This window comes from Triticum aestivum, chromosome 7A (assembly GCF_018294505.1).
Source record: "Triticum aestivum cultivar Chinese Spring chromosome 7A, IWGSC CS RefSeq v2.1, whole genome shotgun sequence".
Lineage (NCBI taxonomy): Eukaryota > Viridiplantae > Streptophyta > Magnoliopsida > Poales > Poaceae > Triticum > Triticum aestivum.
The window spans coordinates 701,633,739-701,643,755 of record NC_057812.1 but is presented as its reverse complement, the minus strand read 5'-3'; the positions used below and the strand labels follow the sequence as shown (position 1 = coordinate 701,643,755).

General features: G+C 46.8%; 1 long non-coding RNA gene across 1 annotated transcript; it reads right to left on the bottom strand.

Moving 5' to 3' along the window:
• Positions 1–8,449: 8,449 nt before the first annotated feature.
• Positions 8,450–9,728, bottom strand: LOC123147246 (uncharacterized). The gene is made up of 4 exons (XR_006473141.1): positions 9,449–9,728; positions 9,159–9,365; positions 8,728–8,783; positions 8,450–8,609 (listed from the first exon to the last, which is right to left on the bottom strand). It is a non-coding gene; the product is annotated as an uncharacterized lncRNA (long non-coding RNA).
• Positions 9,729–10,017: the final 289 nt, after the last annotated feature.

Genomic DNA, 10,017 nt, shown 5'->3' with positions numbered 1-10,017 from the left:
AGAAACAAAAACATCTGAAGAAAATAGAAAAAAGAAAAAAAAACTGAAGGAAACACAAAAAACGCGCAGAGAACCCAAGAAAAACTATGCAAAATAATGAAAATCAATTAAAAAAACACAAGCGCAGCTACAATATTGGCCAGGCCCAATAATGTCGCCATGTAGGCGAGACATATTAAGTCTTAGAATGCACGAACCCTATGAGCAACTCCGAGAGACTGATCCGACATATCAACTTGAGATTGACAAAGTGGTCACAATTATCTTCATAGTCGACCTGAACGTCTTCTTCCACTAAACACACATTGTGGGATCACCAATGCCAAAGGTAGGACTTGAACCCTGATGGGTTGGTTCCATCACACAAAAACACCATCTGAACTACGCTCAATTCACGATAAAAATCACCAATATAAAATGTTTATCTACTACATCGTGTAGTATGAGAAAAGAGACCAGTAACATGAGTGCTCACTTACTCATGCCACACCACACGCGCGTCTTCCATTCGTGAATCAAGTTGAGTTTCGACTAATGTTATGCACCTTATAGTTACTGAAAGAATTAAACTTTTCGCATGACAGTGCACTGCCTAACTTTGGGTCTACGTGTCAATACTTGAGCTTGTTTTGGACATGTTTTGTACTTACAAAGAGTATTTTGATCACATGTCAGTTGCATCTCTTCACTCTCTCAACATGCCCTATATGTAGAGGAGATGCAGAGGAGATAGGATACACACGCGTAGAGCAGTAAACAGAACACACACTCTGATCAAATTCATAGTGCTGAGTCGCTTCTCCGGCAACCCTTCCCAACAACTGTGTACACAACCGTCCGTGAGAGCATGCCTTCAAAATCGTTTCCCTTAAGAATCTGTAGTGGGTGAGTGCTAATAAAGTTTTCGAGAAGTGTCTCAGTGTGACTGCTCACTAAAATTCGATTACATACTGGACCTCTGTTCGCCTCCTTCGGCTTCTTCCTCTATGAAGGACGATCACCATCGCCATGGCTGCGGATGTTGTTGCGGTACCCTCATATATTTTGCAGCTCTAAACCAAAGCAGATTTGATGTATTGGAATGTACGAAGGATAAATCTTCATAAAGGTGTACGAGTTCTCACCATCACTAGATCGGGAATGGCGTGCGTTGCTGCGCCCGTGTATTAGGAATTTTGGATGAAATAGATTTGCAAAAGAAATTGTAAAAACATCTATTTTGTTTATATATATATATATATATATATATATATATATATATATATATATATTAGGATATTATGGGCCACGTAATAGAATTTCTTTTTTTCTTGGGTTGTTGTGGGCCTTTTTTTGTGAAGTGCACACGCAGTCACATCAATAGACCATGGTTTTCTCAAAAAAGGACTGGTGAGGCTCCCGTGGTCTTAATTGTCCCATAGAAGCTAGAGGAGGCAAGTTAATGAAATATTATATGTTTATCAATGGGTGGCAATAATAAAGTGCTTATGGCTTTTCATTTTTCATTCTTGATTACGTATTTGTAACTAATGAGTAAAAAACTTCTTTTAAAATATTATGTAATGACCACTTGTTTTCTCGAATACAAAGGAAGCAGAAATGTGTGTGTGCTTGTCCCTGTCCTGCACCACAAAGCAATTGCTGGTTCCGTCTTCTCTAGGCAAATCGTCTGCACCAAGATAAAGATCAATGATTTAGTCTTTGTCAGCTGCTCTGGATCTTGCCTTTTTGAAAATCAAATACGGTAAATCATACTTTTCAGTACTATTTTTATTACGTTTCCAACAACTGTTAGGCCTGGACAGATTTTTTGATATTCGATTTTTCTGCTTGGGCTCGCTGTTGTTTGTTGATCCCTGAAATTGTAGTACTTGGGGACGACAGGGTCGTGTTCCAGGAAGGGGCACAGGTTCTGGCTGCCGTCCTCGAAGTTGTTCTCTTTGCATGCAACAATTGCAGGCATATCCATTCATTCGTTGATGAACAAACATCACTGGAAATTCAAAGGTTACTGTCCTAAATGTGTATGCCTATGACCTTTTTTAAATTAAGTGTCTCGTGTCAAGAGAAATGTACGCTCAATGCTCATGTCTGAACATTACAATTTAGATTGTAGATTTTTCTACCATAAATGGAGGGCATGTACGAAAGTTGCAGTATGATTGTGTTTATTACTTGGATCTCAAGTAAGCAGAAGAGCTTTGTCATTCCCATCTCCTTGTCAACCGCCTCATCTTGACAACACTACTGATATTGGCTGCACGAAGTTGATTTATGTATGATCCTCTCATCTAGATCCAGGTCCATATCAAGAAATTGATTATAGCTGAATAAAGTCCAATAACATTGGATCGAGATGTATACAAGTGAAGAGCACATCATGTTGTATATAGATGAAGCAAAGTAGTACATACTAATTAGATCATACAAGAGATCCAGGTTAGTTCACCTTGTCATATGGTGTGCAAATATTTTTGAATTCACATGGGTAACATTGCCGCATTTTATACATAATATGCAAGTACCGAACAAAATTTGATATATTTGAAAGCTCTCTTACTGGGATGAATAAAATTACTCTGTAGAAAGCACCAACTGGGCTTCTTATACATCATTCACATTTCAACTAACTGAAGCACAAACTAATAAGAAGCATGTTGTCTGTGTGAAGGAGCTTTGCCAGATAATTTGAAGAATGCATTCCCATTATAACAGTTTATACAGGATGGGTATAGTGCAAATACTATAATACAAGAAACATTGCTGCCATTGCCTCTTACATGTGCAAGTACCAAACAGAATTTGACAGTTGTCAAAGATCTCTTACTGGAAGAAATAAAATTACTATGTACCTGTTAGGAATAAGCAACTTATATTCCCATGAGACCATAGGCCGATATATATATATATGTACAGGTGTGGAACATATGCAGGAAACCCCTCATACAACGGGATAAATACAAAGGGGTACATGACTTATATTATAACTCTAACACCCCCCCTCAAACTCATGGTGGATGAACAACACTGAGTTTGGAGAGATAAAAGCCATGTTGTGCTCTACTCTGAGCCTTCGTCAGGAAATCCGCCAACTGTAACTCGGAAGGCACATACTGAAGAGCAATAACCTGATCCTGCAGAGCAGCGCGCACATAGAAAGCATCAACACCAATATGCTTGGTGAGCTCCTGCTTCACAGGATCGCGTGCAATGCTGATAGCACCTGTACTGTCAGATAAAAGCAGAGTCGGTGTAGTGACAGAAACACCAAAATCCTGAAGTAACCACCGTAACCAAGTCACCTCTGCCGTCAAAAGAGCCATTGCTCGCAACTCGGCCTCGGCACTCGAACGGGAAACTGCAAGCTGTTTCTTCGTCTTCCAGGCAATGAGAGAACCACCAAGAAAAACACAGTAAGCAGAAAGTGAATGGCGATCGGAAGGATCACTAGCCCACGTAGCATCCGAATAGGCCTGGAGCTGTAAAGAACTGGAGCGAGGAAAGAATAGACGATGAGAGATCGTGCCTCGAAGATATCGAAGAACACGAAGGAGATGACTATAGTGAACCGAGGTGGGGGCAGAGACAAACTGACTCAGAATATGAACCGGATAAGAGATGTACGGACGAGTGACAGCTAGATAGACAAGACTGCCAACAAGATGACGATAACGCGTCGGGTCAGGGAGAGGATCACCATCAGTAGCACGGAGGTGAACATTGAGCTCCATAGGAGTCTCAACAACGCGCTCGTCAGTAAGAGCAGCACGAGCAAGAAGATCCTGGATATACTTTTCCTGGGATATAAAAAAGCCATCAGAGGTAGAAGAGACTTCAATCCCAAGAAAGTAGCGAAGAGGTCCAAGATCAGACATAAGAAACTTCTCACTAAGACGGGCCTTTACAAAGGCAATATACTCGGGGTCATCCCCCGTGATGATCATGTCATCAACATAAAGAAGAAGAAGAGTCCGACCACGAGGAGAAAGGTGAATAAACAATGCTGGATCATGAGCACTAGCTAAAAAACCAGCAGCAGTGATCACAGAGGCAAAGCGCTCAAACCAGGCGCGGGGGGCTTGCTTAAGGCCATAGAGAGAGCGACGAAGACGACATACCATGCCATCAGGAACAGAATACCCAGGTGGTGGCTGCATGTACACCTCCTCACACAGCTCACCATTAAGAAAGGCATTCTTAACATCAAGCTGAGATATAGACCAGTGGCGTGCAGAGGCAACGGCAAGAAGTGTACGAACAGTGGTCATATGAGCCACAGGAGCAAAAGTCTCGTCATAATCACGACCATGCTCCTGCTGAAAACCACGAGCCACAAGACGAGCTTTGTGACGCTCAAGAGAACCATCGGAGCGAGTCTTAACCTTGTAGACCCACTTACAAGTGATCGGACGGACTCCGGGAGGAAGAGAAACAAGATCCCAGGTACCAGTGCGTTCAAGAGCAGCAATCTCCTCTGCCATCGCAAACTGCCATTCAGGATGAACAACAGCCTGACGGTAAGAAGTCGGCTCAAGAATAGCAGCACCAGCGGTGGGAAATCCAAAGCGATCAACAGGCGGACGAGGACGAGAACGCAAGCCATAAGTAGGCTGAGAGGAAGATGACGACCCATCCACAGAGGCATCGACTGGTCGTGGACGACGAGTGTAATGCTGAGGAAAAGATGGAATAATAGAAGGAGGAATCGGCAGGGTAGAATCAGGGGGTGGCGATGAAGAAGTCACCGGAGATGAAGGTGTAGAATCCGGTGACAGGCTGGGAGAGGAGACAGGGGAGGAAGTCACCGGAGATGAAGGTGGAGAACCCGGTGACATGCTAGGCGAGGAGACCGGGGAGGATGGTGGCTGCAAATCAACTAGATGTGGAGAAGGAGAGGAAGTGGAACGGAGAGGTACAGTCTCGGCGGGGGTGATAGGTGAGTCAGGAAAAGTGAGAAAAGAGATATCCTGCACTGAAAAAGTCGAGGAAGATGGGCGTGGGTAGAAGGGACGAGACTCTTCAAAAGTCACATCTCGAGAGATACGCATCCGACGACCAATAGGATCCCAACAACGATAGCCCTTATGCTCATCACTGTAGCCTAAGAAGACACACTCAACAGACTGAGCGGTCAGTTTGGTGCGTTCGCGAGGGGCAAGAAGAACATAGCAAACACAACCAAACGAGCGAAGCATCGAATAATCGGGAGAACGATCAAAAAGTCGCTCGAAAGGAACACCACCCTGTAGAGCAGCGGAAGGCTGTATATTGATAAGATAGGTGGATGTGGAGACGGCCTCAACCCAAAAATGAGGCAGGAGAGAGGCAGCAATCATCAATGCACGAGCCGTCTCAAGAAGATGTCGATGCTTTCGCTCAGCCACACCATTCTGAGCATGAGCACCAGGACAAGAGAATTGAGAGAGAGTCCTGTGCTCAGCAAGAACACCACGCAACATCTTAGAGATATACTCGCCAGCGGAGTCAGCACGAAAAACACGAATGGGTGAAGAGAACTGAGTATGAACCATGGCAGCAAAACGCTTATAAATAGACAACACCTCAGAACGAGAAGTCATGAAATAAAGCCATGTGTAACGAGAGAAATCATCTATGAAAATAATATAGTATTTATGACCACCTTTCGAAGCGAAAGGGGCCGGACCCCATACATCAGAATGGACTAAATCGAAAGGATGCTTAGACACTGACTCACTATGTGAATATGGTAACCGAATCTGCTTGCCAAGACGACAACCCTAACACTCTAAAGAGACATCTCCTGAGACAGACCCCAGAAGGCCTCGACGAACTAAAGAAGACAACCGAGAACCACACAGATGACCAAGTCAATGATGCCACTGCTGGAAGGAACCAGTGACGGAGGCGACAGAAGCGGAAGAACTGGCGATGGTGGTGGCAGCAGAAGGAACATGAAGCCAGTCCAACTCCCAAAGACCCTGAGAATCACGGCGGCGAGGGCCAGCCCCAACCAGAGTGTGCGTGTGACGGTCCTGGACAGAACAAGAGTCAACGTCGAGGATGACGCGACAACCAGAATCCGTAAGTTGACCAGCAGAAAACAAATTCATGGTAAGTCGAGGAACATGAGCAACATCAGGAACAGAATAAGAAGGAGTAGTAAGATTGCCTCTACTAGCAACAGAAAGTGGAGTACCATCAGCAGTGAAGACATGAATAGGAGAATCCAGTGATCGAAGAGAGGACAAAGTGGAAGAATGAGAAGACATATGAAAAGAAGCTCCAGAGTCCAGAACCCATGGGGATGTACCTGACTGTGTAGAGGGTGATTGCTCAGTGCGGGAAGCATCAGTCACAGAACCGGCAGTACCTGTCGAGGAAGAACCTGAAGCCGTGAGCAGACGCTTAAGTCTCAGAATATCCTGCTCAGTCAAAGCAATGGCTGAAGCTGTCGAGGTAGATGACGAAGTCCCTGAAGATGATGATCGAGCCTTGCGCAGGTGTTTCTTCTTCGTGTAGCACTGAGACTCAAGATGACCATCATTGTTGCAATAGGCGCAATGTGGACGGGGGCGACCTGAGCCTCCAGAAGGAGTGGGCAAGAGCGGCGGAGCACTCGAGCGAGAAGGGGTCGATGGAGCAGGTGGCGTAGGAGCACGAGTAGCAAGCACAGAGGGAACCTCCATCAAACCAGCACCACGTAAGTGAGTCTCCTCAGCACGAATCTCAGAAAGCGCCTCCATGAGAGAAATACGGCCATGAGCAAACAACTGAGCACGCCGGGGCTCAAACTCCTTACGGAGCCGAGACAGGAACTCATAGACGCGATAAAACTCCAAATTGGCCTGGACAGCCTGGCAACAGGGGCAGGTACGACACCCAGCACTACGGAGAGAATCAAGCTGGCGCCAGATAGCAGAACTCTGTGCATAGAAGTCATCAATAGTAGAGTCACCCTGCTGAAGAGCATGCTCCTGACGGATCACAGAGAGGTATAAGGCATCACCGGAGGGCTGATAGCGCTCACGAAGACGGGTCCACATCTCAAAGACAGTAGAAAGACCCAGAAATTCAGAAGCAAACTGAGGCAGAACACTAGCAGTGAGAACAGTTGCAGCACGAGCATCATCATCAAGCCACTGGGTGTAAGCAGACAGAGCACCATGATACGTCTGAAGAGCCTCCTCATAAGCCAAAACCCTCTCATCATAAGCACGATCAGCAGCCTCATCAGCAACCTTAGCCGCATCCTTGGCGGCCTGATTAGCATCCGTAGGAAGAACCGACGGAGTTGGCGGAGTAGGGGCCACCGAAGGAACTGGACGTGGTGGACAGCAGACCTGGCCAGAAAGAACACCCCAAAGACGGATGCCACGCATGTGAATGCGCATGAAGCCAGTGAACTCGGTGTAGTTAGTACCATCAAAGATCACCGGACAGCGAGGGACAGCAACATAGCCCGATGCAGCAGACATTTATTTTTAGATCCGACGAGAGCTACCAGATTGGGATCAGGCGCTGGCTGGGGACGGGAGCAGCGTCGAGCGGAAGATCGGGGCGATCAGATCGGGACGGGCCGGCAGCGGGAGGCGCTGGCGACTGGAGCAGCGGAAGCCGGCTGGAGAGGAGATCGGGGGCGCCTGCGGGACGAGCCCCCTGGGCCGATCTGACGGGCGGCTGGGCGACTCCGATCGGGACGGGCCGGCAGCGGGAGCCCTGCGAGCGGCCGGCTGGAGAGGAGATCGGGGGCGCCTGCGGGACGAGCCCCCTGCTTCGATCGAGCAGACAGAGAGGAGATCGAGCGGGGTTAGAGATCGATTGCTTCGATCGAACAGACGGATCAAATGCACGAGTTGCAGCGTGCAAAAAATTGACCTAGCTCTAATACCATGTTAGGAATAAGCAACTTATATTCCCATGAGACCATAGGCCGATATATATATACATGTACAGGTGTGGAACATATGCAGGAAACCCCTCATACAACGGGATAAATACAAAGGGGTACATGACTTATATTATAACTCTAACAGTACCAACCAACAAGTGAGCTTCTTATACACCATTCACCTTTAAACCAACTGAACCACCACCTAATAATAAGCATTCTATCTATGTGTGAAGCACCTTGCCAGAGAATTTGAAGAAAGCATTCCGAGAATTTGAAGAAAGCATTCCACTAAACAGTCAGGATGTGTATAGTGCAAATATTGTAATACAAGAGACTTGTATGATGCCATGAAAAAGAGGTGCAGGATTACATATGTACCCGCACAAACTGACCTAGGAATCGGCCGCGACGATGACGCCATTGTCGAAGTTGAAGGAGAGTGTGGTCGTCTCCTTCTTGTGGTTCACCATCTCCTTGGCCGCCTTCTGGAATTCATCAAACTGCCACCGGGAAACAACAACAGGGTGCAAACGGATCAAAGGCCGACGGATTGCGGTGTGAGGAAAGGGGGTCGAGGGAGTGGGAGGATCACACATGCGTTGAATGTGGGGAACTCTGAGGGCGAGTTGGTCGGCGGTGTCGGCGGAGAAGAGGCCACCGAACTTGTCGCTGCCGGGTGTGGTGGCACCGAAGTGGTTCTTGAGGGTGGAGAGTGTCAGGCTCCATCTATCTGAACCTGAAAAGTGTCGATCTTCAGTTAACTGGCGCGCATCTAGAAACCCTTCGTGGGATCAAATAGCTGTCATCGCTCGATCAAAACCTCAATTGACAGCCGAGATGTACAATCTTTTAACCTCTGAATGAAGATAATCATTGCAGTACACATATTTGGTAGACAATCTTTCAACCACTGAATGAAGATAAGAAAGAGAGGTTGTCAGTCCCCTAACGAAAATATAATCATTGCAGGAATGGTAAAGGCATGCACTTGTTAATCTTGGGCTCATCGGATACGGCTGCTGCAATGGTGCAGACGAGCATTGCAAGAGCGGCAGCGCCGCTAGACCATGGCTAGATTTTCATCAGAGTGCTTGCAAGAAGAAAGATAAAGCCAAGGTGTCTTCCATCTTGTACCAGTACTTAAAAAAGGTTGCAATCTTGTAATGGAGAAATATAAATTCAGGGGAGATAACAATTGCAAAACCTCGTAATTAGGTTCTTGATCAGTTAGCACACTTTGAAAACATGGAGATATGAGGTATGGCAGTTCATGGAAACTAATTACTTGGCTAGCAGCCGTTGTAGATTGAAAAATTCCTTGAACCAAAATATGAGAACCAGCCAAAATATTCACCGGAATCATTTGACCAGAACTGTGCTGAACACCAATTAAACTTTGTTTCATGCAGAACTCATCATCATCCTCGCATTAGTGCAGAAAAGAATTGAGCAGAGTCTACCGGCTGTTCCATGTCTTGAATAAGAAATCGATCTGCACAAATAACAAGGAGTTGGAGAATGTGCAGTGCAACAGTAAAATAATGGTTATATTTTTATGAACTGCAGAACACCCACATGACTGCTTGTAGTTGGTCTCCACCCCTAAACTGACAGTCGACCAGCATGTGCAAGTAACAACTTCCTTTCTTCCCTATTGGCGAGACGAACAACAGCCAGCGATTGGGTAAGGATTTCCATTGGCGTGGAGGACCTGCGATCCGGTGGTGGTGGCGGACCTAGGATCCGCCCAAGGTTGAGGTCGGTAGGACGACTCGGGAGGGATGGGTCTGCTCGCCTATCCCCTCGTGGCGCCTCGGTTGGATTAGTTCCTCCTCTGACTGCCCCACGAGTATGGTGGCGGCGCCTTGGTTGGATTAGTTCCTCCTCTGACTGCCCCACGAGTATGGTGGCGGCGCCTCGGTTGGATTAGTTCCTCCTCTGACTGCCCCACGAGTATGGTGGCGGTGCCTCGGTTGGATTAGTTCCTCCTCTGACTGCCCCACGAGTATGGTGGCGGCGCCTCGGTTGGATTAGTTCCTCCTTTGACTGCCCCACGAGTATGGTGGCGGCGCCTCGGTTGGATTAGTTCCTCCTCTGACTGCCCCACGAGTATGGTGGCGGCGCCGCCTGTGTCGTGGTTGAAA